This window comes from Pygoscelis adeliae, unplaced genomic scaffold (assembly GCF_000699105.1).
Source record: "Pygoscelis adeliae isolate BGI_AS28 unplaced genomic scaffold, ASM69910v1 Scaffold108, whole genome shotgun sequence".
In the NCBI taxonomy this organism is placed as follows: domain Eukaryota; kingdom Metazoa; phylum Chordata; class Aves; order Sphenisciformes; family Spheniscidae; genus Pygoscelis; species Pygoscelis adeliae.
Genome location: NW_008825498.1, coordinates 3,517,420 through 3,524,799, shown reverse-complemented (window position 1 = coordinate 3,524,799; position 7,380 = coordinate 3,517,420). Strand labels below are relative to the sequence as shown.

General features: G+C 41.6%; 1 protein-coding gene across 16 annotated transcripts in view; it reads left to right on the top strand.

Annotated features, from left to right (window-relative positions):
• DTNA (dystrobrevin, alpha) overlaps positions 1-7,380 on the top strand; it is a 223,721-nt gene that overhangs the window by 38,790 nt on the left and 177,551 nt on the right. The gene's annotated exons all lie outside the window — the stretch shown is intronic.

The window sequence follows — 7,380 nt, the reverse complement described above, 5'->3', positions numbered from 1 at the left end:
CTCCCCTCCCCTCCCCCTGCTCCCCCACTAGCCCTGTGCTCCTCAGGTGACTGGGGTATGTTGGGAAGTGGAAAGGGAGGGAGGAGAGAGAGGGAGACATCTTTTTCTTAAAGGCTTTTGTAACAAGGTGTTGCTGGGGGTGGTGACACCCTCTTCTTGATCTCCTGGACTTCTTGCCTCAGTGCAGCCTTCCCGTCCCTCCCTCCCCTTTCCCAGGACCCCCACTAAACCCATGCAGGGGAAGATGGAGAAGTGCTTCTGGGACAGAGGTGATGGGAGCGTGAAAGGGTGCCTGCCCCCAGCCTCTGCCACTTGCTACTACAGAGAGAGGAGAGATCATGGGGGACCCGGTCTTCAGAGAGATCAAGCAGGGGACAGATCATTGATGAGGGGAGCACAAGCCTACAGCTGAAGCATTGGTGCCTCCTGGTTTTAGGTACTGTGTGAGTGGTTGAGGTGGTACTCTGATGCTGGTACGGTGTTCATCACTAGCGTGTGCCACGCTTTCCTGCTCTGAGGAGCTGATTCTTCGGTGTCGTTAGGGACAAGCCCTGCTTCGTCACAGTTAGTAACACGTCTGCTCTCAGAGCAGGCAGATCACGGTCCCTCCCTTTCCATTACGATTAAGTTGTAAGTGACTCTGTCACAAGAGTTCAGAAAAATCATGCTTTCTGAGGTGAAAATGGGTTTGCAACATTTTTTCCTTTAATAAATCCTACGCTTCCTTCTTTGTAAACCCTGATAAAACCAGTGGCAGGGATACACATATGAGTGTTAAAATCCTTCCTTGCTAGACTTTACAGTTATTGTATATGGTTCCCATTTTCTTTCTTTCTGTCATGATCTTTTTTTCCTTTGTAAATCTTTGTTTCTAGCCTCATCTTCAAGCTTTTTACAGTTATTATTCTGCCAAAAATAATAAAATAGGGGTGTCATCAGGAACCACATGGTAAAGAATTTAAGGACTGCTTCGCCAAGGTTCCCCTGAGAATACGCTGGCATTTTCCTGAGCTCAGAAGTACCTAGAAGCAGTTCACAGTGATGTAATTTCCTTTGGGTCCTAATGAATCTGCTCCCAGCGACGGCAGCTAATTTGTTTTGGCAGAGTATGACAGGCAGTGCCTTATACAATGCACCACTCTGTAGAAAGCCTCAATTCTGTAATTTTGTAATTCTGTGAAAAAAGAATCCCCAAAACACCCACAACCCAAACTAAAGAAATTATGATGTTCTATGCAGCCATGTTATCACCTCTGAGTCCATGAGTGGAAATCCAGAGAAGTCGCCAGTCCAAGCGGTGTTGGACCTCCTGCACTTACTATTGATTCCGGCTCCTGGTGTATGAAGGAACAAAGTATTATTTCCTGAGCTAATTATTACTGTATGAAGTGACTTTACCTGGAAACACAGTGATACTTCCCACTAATAGGATGCTTAAAAATGCATCTAATAGCAGCTGTGGTAGTTGAGAGAATGCCTAATACCTAATAGTCTAGAGAAAACCATCCTCCCTGGCAGGGGGTTATTACAGGAAGCCAAGTTTTACTGTATCTTTCCTGTATCGGAAACAATTGTATGGCCTCTTGCTGCATTTGACTCTCAAACCTGAATTGGGGAGTATACTCCAAGTAATAAAGAAGAGAGAGGAAAGCAGTGGAAATAATGAATCTTTATTTATTAATTTATTTGTTGGCATGGTGGTAGCTGTTTGCTGAACATAACCTTCCCTAGGGCAATGGAGGGAACAAGTCGGCTTCTGTGCCTGTGATCTTTGAGAATGCGTGTAGGGGGCTTGGCGTATCTTTTTCTGAGAGCAATGACAGTAATACTTGCCCAGTTCTGTGAAATGCTCCGAGATCAAGGGATGAAAAGTGGTACCTAAGTGCTGCATTCTTATTTTCTTTTATGTCTTTTGTAAGGATAAGACTACTCTGGTATAAAATACCTCCTTGTAAATTTGTAAGAACATTTGCTCTCAGCGGAACCTCAACAAAAAAGAAAAGAGAGAAAAATGAAGCAGAGACAAGAGAAGTCTGTGAGCAAGTAGGCTTTAAAAACAGTTTATTGACAACTAATGACTAGTTCTTTTAAACACAATGAAAGTAAGCAGAGGCAAAGCCCAGAAGAACATGCTTGGAGTGAAGTTGTCCTTGAGTACTCATTTCCAAATAACAGCTGCAAATAGAATTAGTTAGTAATCTTGTCCTTTCCTGTTACGTTTTTTAAATATACCGTTTAATGAGAGTTATACTTTCTAGTAATTACTACCTTTTCAGTCCGTGTTTATTCTTAATGTGACATTGTCCTTGGAACAAGATCAGGAAACGCTTTTGATTCTTTCCAGTTTTATAAAGCAATGATAGTTTGGCTATCACGTGTTTCTGTCCCCCCTACTTTTTTTATACACAACTCATTTATATTGGATCAAGAGAGCTACTGTATCACTCGTTTGATATGGAAATATAATCCATTCCCTGGTTTTAGATCATTCTTTTTTCCTATAAATTGACTTTAGAATGACTAACTTTACATTTAAAAAAATGCATGAGATTACAAAGGCAACACATTGATTTAAATATTTTCTAACTTTTGAGTTGATAATTCTGAAACCTTGTCACTCTTTTAACATGGAGTCCTAGCTAATTTGTGTAACTGAAAGTTTTCTCACCTAAACTTAATCTAGGAGAGCTGGCCAGTCTTTTGCAGACTAGAACCCAGGAAAAAAGGCACATCGTAGATCTAAGTTTGAAAGCATTTATCTTGGTATTTGATGTGTATTTTTAATTGCTATTACAATTACAAATATTTCACTTTTCTTTGAATATACGCAAACAAAATGTGTTTCCAAATAGATCAAACAGATTTCCAAACACATCAAACAAAACGCAAAGTGTTCTGTGGTTTTATTTTTGTCCTTAAAAGTTTGATCAATTTGCATGTCTTATTAGGGCAAATAAATCACATCAGTTTAATGCAGGTACAAATTATATTATGCTGGTACAGAAATGCAAGGAGAGCTTAACAGAGCTGAGAGTCAAGCCATGTACTCTGCCAGGCTATTCTGTAAACAGGTCATGTTTTTCTTTAAAAAAAACCCCACTTCTGAAAATGCCAACTATCACGTTACTTCCCCTACAACCTATTCTGCATCCTGGCTTCCCACCTCTCTCTGCCACCTGCCAGGCCATTGGTAATGCTTTGCATCCCAACTTCCAAGTTGTCTTCCCTCCAATTCTAGCTGTAGCGTTGGATGAATTTTTGGCTGACCCATTGAACATGTAGTAACAGCAACCAGGGCAGGCTGTCAGCACATCCAGACGTGGTAATTCAGCAAAAGTCCTTGCTCCATCTCCTCGGAGTCTCAGTTAGGGAGGAAATTTCTGGAAGACACACGTTTTCAAGTGCAAGGAAGTTGTGTGTGGCTTGCAAGAAGGCCCTTGAGCACATCTCCCATAGACCCATGTCAGTTCAAAACAGAAGTCATCAGCAAGGTTCAGACCTTCAGCTGGTAGAGCAATCGCTTGCACTTGTAAGCTCTAAAGCTCCCTGTGAAACCATCCTTGGAGGGAGATGAAATACGCCTTTTGTTAATAAGTTCAATGGCTGTTTGCTGATAGCGGCAGAAAGATAACAATTGTACCTGCTTGCCAGACTTCAAGTTTTTGTGTGAAAGCATGGAGGAATGAATGCTTCTCAGCAAAGGATTTATAAAGGATTTTTTTTTAGCACAGGTAAAACTATTTCTTTTCAATAACTTTAACTTTGAAAATTGCTGAAAATGTATAAATAATACATTCAGCTTGACTCTAATATCTGGTATGTAAAATTTCAGGTCAAACATAAAATTTAGAAGAGCAACTGAAAAAAGTTTTATAGTAGGAAGTGGGTGTAAGCAGAGGAAACTTGCTGAAATGATGATGGCAAGAAGCAATTACGTGAGTCTAGGAGATAGTAAATACAATTTCAGAAATCGTACAGCTAAATAAATAAATTAGGTATCTGATGGTTGAAAAGAATCCAAGCAAACATAAGTTCTTCATCTACATTAAATCTGGAGATGTATTCCTAAATAGAATTAAAAGTGCTAGAGCTTAAAGCCCTTTTTTTAAAAATGCTTTCCAGGCTTAGGGGAACTCCTCGCAGGATGGTGCATTTTCACTGAAAGGTGAATAGGTGTCTGCTGAGAGTCACGCGCAGTTACTCATAACTGGGTGGTAACTTGGACTAAATAGGCCCAATCTTCACTGCTACACTGTTTAATATCCACCCACATTGAAACTGTGTATTCTCTATGAAAAAGGCATAAAGTAAGTAGATAGACTGATAATTTTTCAGGCCACTCAGTTTTCCTGAAAGCGGAAATAAATTCCTTGTGCACAAAGCCTCAGATTTTGTAACTGTGCATGCAGAGTACTAAATAAGTCATCCACTGTGTTATGTCCAAGAGAAACCAAGCTTTGCCAGAAAGCAACCTCAGACCAGCCAGGTCTGGCTATACCTATTTCACAGGTCATTAGTCCTATCCTTTTTCTGCTGTACACCATCGTAGATGACTGCTTGGGCTCATATTAGGCATGACTACATACACTGACAGACTCAATATAGAGCAAGGAAATAAAATTGGATATCTCAGCCTTGGAAGAAATAGTCCTAATTGTTTTTCCACCCTGCCCCTGGCAGATAGAGCAGGCAAATAACAAGAGGGGAAGGTAATGCAAATATTGGCCCAGTCCTGGCTGGATTTCCAGTATTTTTCACTGTGTGCTAATTAAGAACTACACACAACTCGATGCCTTTCATGAGGCAGCATCGCAAGGGCACACTTGGCTCACCAGGCACACAGAGGCGAGCAGCAGTGTTGTGTAGCTCCAGAGGATTCACTGAGCTGCGTGCTGGTAGCTCCTGACACCAGTACAGGCTGGGGAACAACTGGTGAGACAGCAGCTCTTCAGGAAAGGATAGGGGTTACTGTGGATCTCCAGTTGAACATGAGTTGGCAATGTTAAGCTGTTGCACGATAGAAAGGAAAAAAAAGAAAATCATGATATTGGGATGCATATGGGAGTACAGCCTGCAGGGAGTAATCTCCATGCTGGTGAGCGCTCAGCTGGAGTCCTGTGTTCAGTTTGGAGCACTGCTCTTCAAGAAAATGCCGGCCACTTTGAAAGTGGAGAGGAGGGCACTAAAAAGGACTGGAGATCCAGAGGACATGCCCAGGGGAAAAACCCAAAGGTGTTTGCTGTGCCTAAAGAAGAGCAGCCTGCTGGGGAGCGGGTGGGAGACAGGCAGTTTTTCAAGCACAGATAGTGCAGAACAGGCTGTTGCGAAGAGGAGGCCAGCAATCTCTTTTGTGTGCTGTAGCAAAGAGAAATGGGTCTAAAGTGAAGCAAGAAGGATGAGGTAAACCTAGGAAAATGTTATCCCTGAAATAAACTGCCAGTGGATCTTGTGGACTTCCCATCACTGGGGTTTTTAGGAATGGCTTTAATAAGCACGAGTGAAGTGTATCTGACTTTATCTCACAGTAGGAGGTGGGTTACATCTCTTTCTACCGTCCTTATGATTTGGTGATACAGGAGATAGTACTGCACATGGAATTATTTTCTTAATGAAAGACATGCTTTCTAAATTCTGGTTGGAAAGATCTCTCTACTGAGTGGGATGCGTTTTGCTGAGGTGCAGAGGCACTTCATCATCATATAATTTCCTCATTTTGAAATGTTCCTTAGCTAAGTGGTTAAGGCATAAACAGCTGGCTTTGCGTTTCAGCTCAGATATCGTTGTCCTGAAATACTTGGGGACATCAGTCTGTCAGCTGGCACTTGACAGTCCATCCTAAATTTGAAACACGTAATTGGATTCTTAGGGTGAAATCTGAGTCCCCTTTGAAGTCACGGGTTTTTATAGGGTAAAAATTTCACACTGAGGACAGAGTGGTGTCCACTTGTATGTGCTTAGCTTTACTGTTGTAGGCAGGCCTGTTTTCAGGACGAGGATGTAAGGAGTGGGTTGTAAGAGCGTGTAACCTTTGCTATGGCAAACATTTGCTTGCAGATTGGGGCCTTTGGAGTGCTTGCGTGGGTGAGTGAGAGTTTACAACAGGCATTATGTGAGGTGAATTCATTACTTTTTCCTTTTCTCAGATAATGTCAACAAAACTAATTTACACCATCTGTTCTGAAATAGAGAGGCAGTCAGTAAAAAAGCAACACCTATTCTGGTTTTAAAAATTTCATTTGATAAGACTTTAGGCATTCTATATTCTCTCTAGTGTAATGTAATTTTTTTCCTTTTTCTGTTTGGGGGGGGGCGGTTCTCCCCCAAAATGTATTTTTTTATTGCCAATGGCCTTTAATTTGCATTTAGTATTCAGATAGCTATAACTGCAAGTTAAATGTTTCTCCAGCTACTGGTTAATCCCTCCTGATGAAATGCATGCAGAGAAGTCTCCAGGTGCCATGAATTGGAATAGTTCCACTGAAAATACTCTGGCTTTGTTTATGCCAGTATTAATTCAGAGCAAGTTCACTGTTCACAGCGTAGCTACTTTAGATTTAGAGTAGATGATAGTCAGAATTTCATCCTCAAAAAGAGATCACATTGATGTAAAAAGCTCAGTGTGAATCTCAGAGCTGAGAGTTGTAATTTTGTGCCTCATAATGTATTGTTGCGTTTCACATCCAGATTTCTTTGCAGGCTTTTCTCAACTGTGCAATGACGTGCCCTGTGTAGGAATTGCATGCGTATACCTGAGGCTAGAATAAGCCCGCGAGGAAGCACAAACCCCAGACTTTAGGACCGCCAATATATCAGTTGTTAATAACCTTACAATGTTATTATAGCTAACACTAGAAACATAATTAAATCGGAATGATTTGAAACTGCCATTAGGGGGAAGAGGATGGAGGAAAACAGTTTCATCCTCACAACATCGTGTTTTCATTGGCCTACTTACAGTAGGAAAGAAAATGTGTCCTTTCCCATTACAGCAGAATAGGTTTGTTCAGCAATTTTATAATGCAGCTGCGCAGGAGAAGACTGGCTTTCCTAACCACTTCAGGAGGATTTGGAAAGGAGAGTAATGTTATTTCACACACTTAGTACTAAGACGTGTAAGTTCCTGTCCAAGCTATAATGTTATTAATCTACTCAATTTGGTAGAAAGTGCTTTGACTGAAAAAAAAGACTTGTATTCAGAGGTGAGAGGAAAAGGGCTGTGCCTGGGCTGCAGCTGTGCAGAGGAACCTTTTATGGGCAATCACGTTTCTTTCATCTTCGTCTTCCCTGATGCAAAGTCCCTGCCATCCTCCAGTCCCGCAGACCCCCTGCCTGGCACCCCTTCCAGCTGAGCAGCCCTGCCCTTCACACACTGAAGGGAAT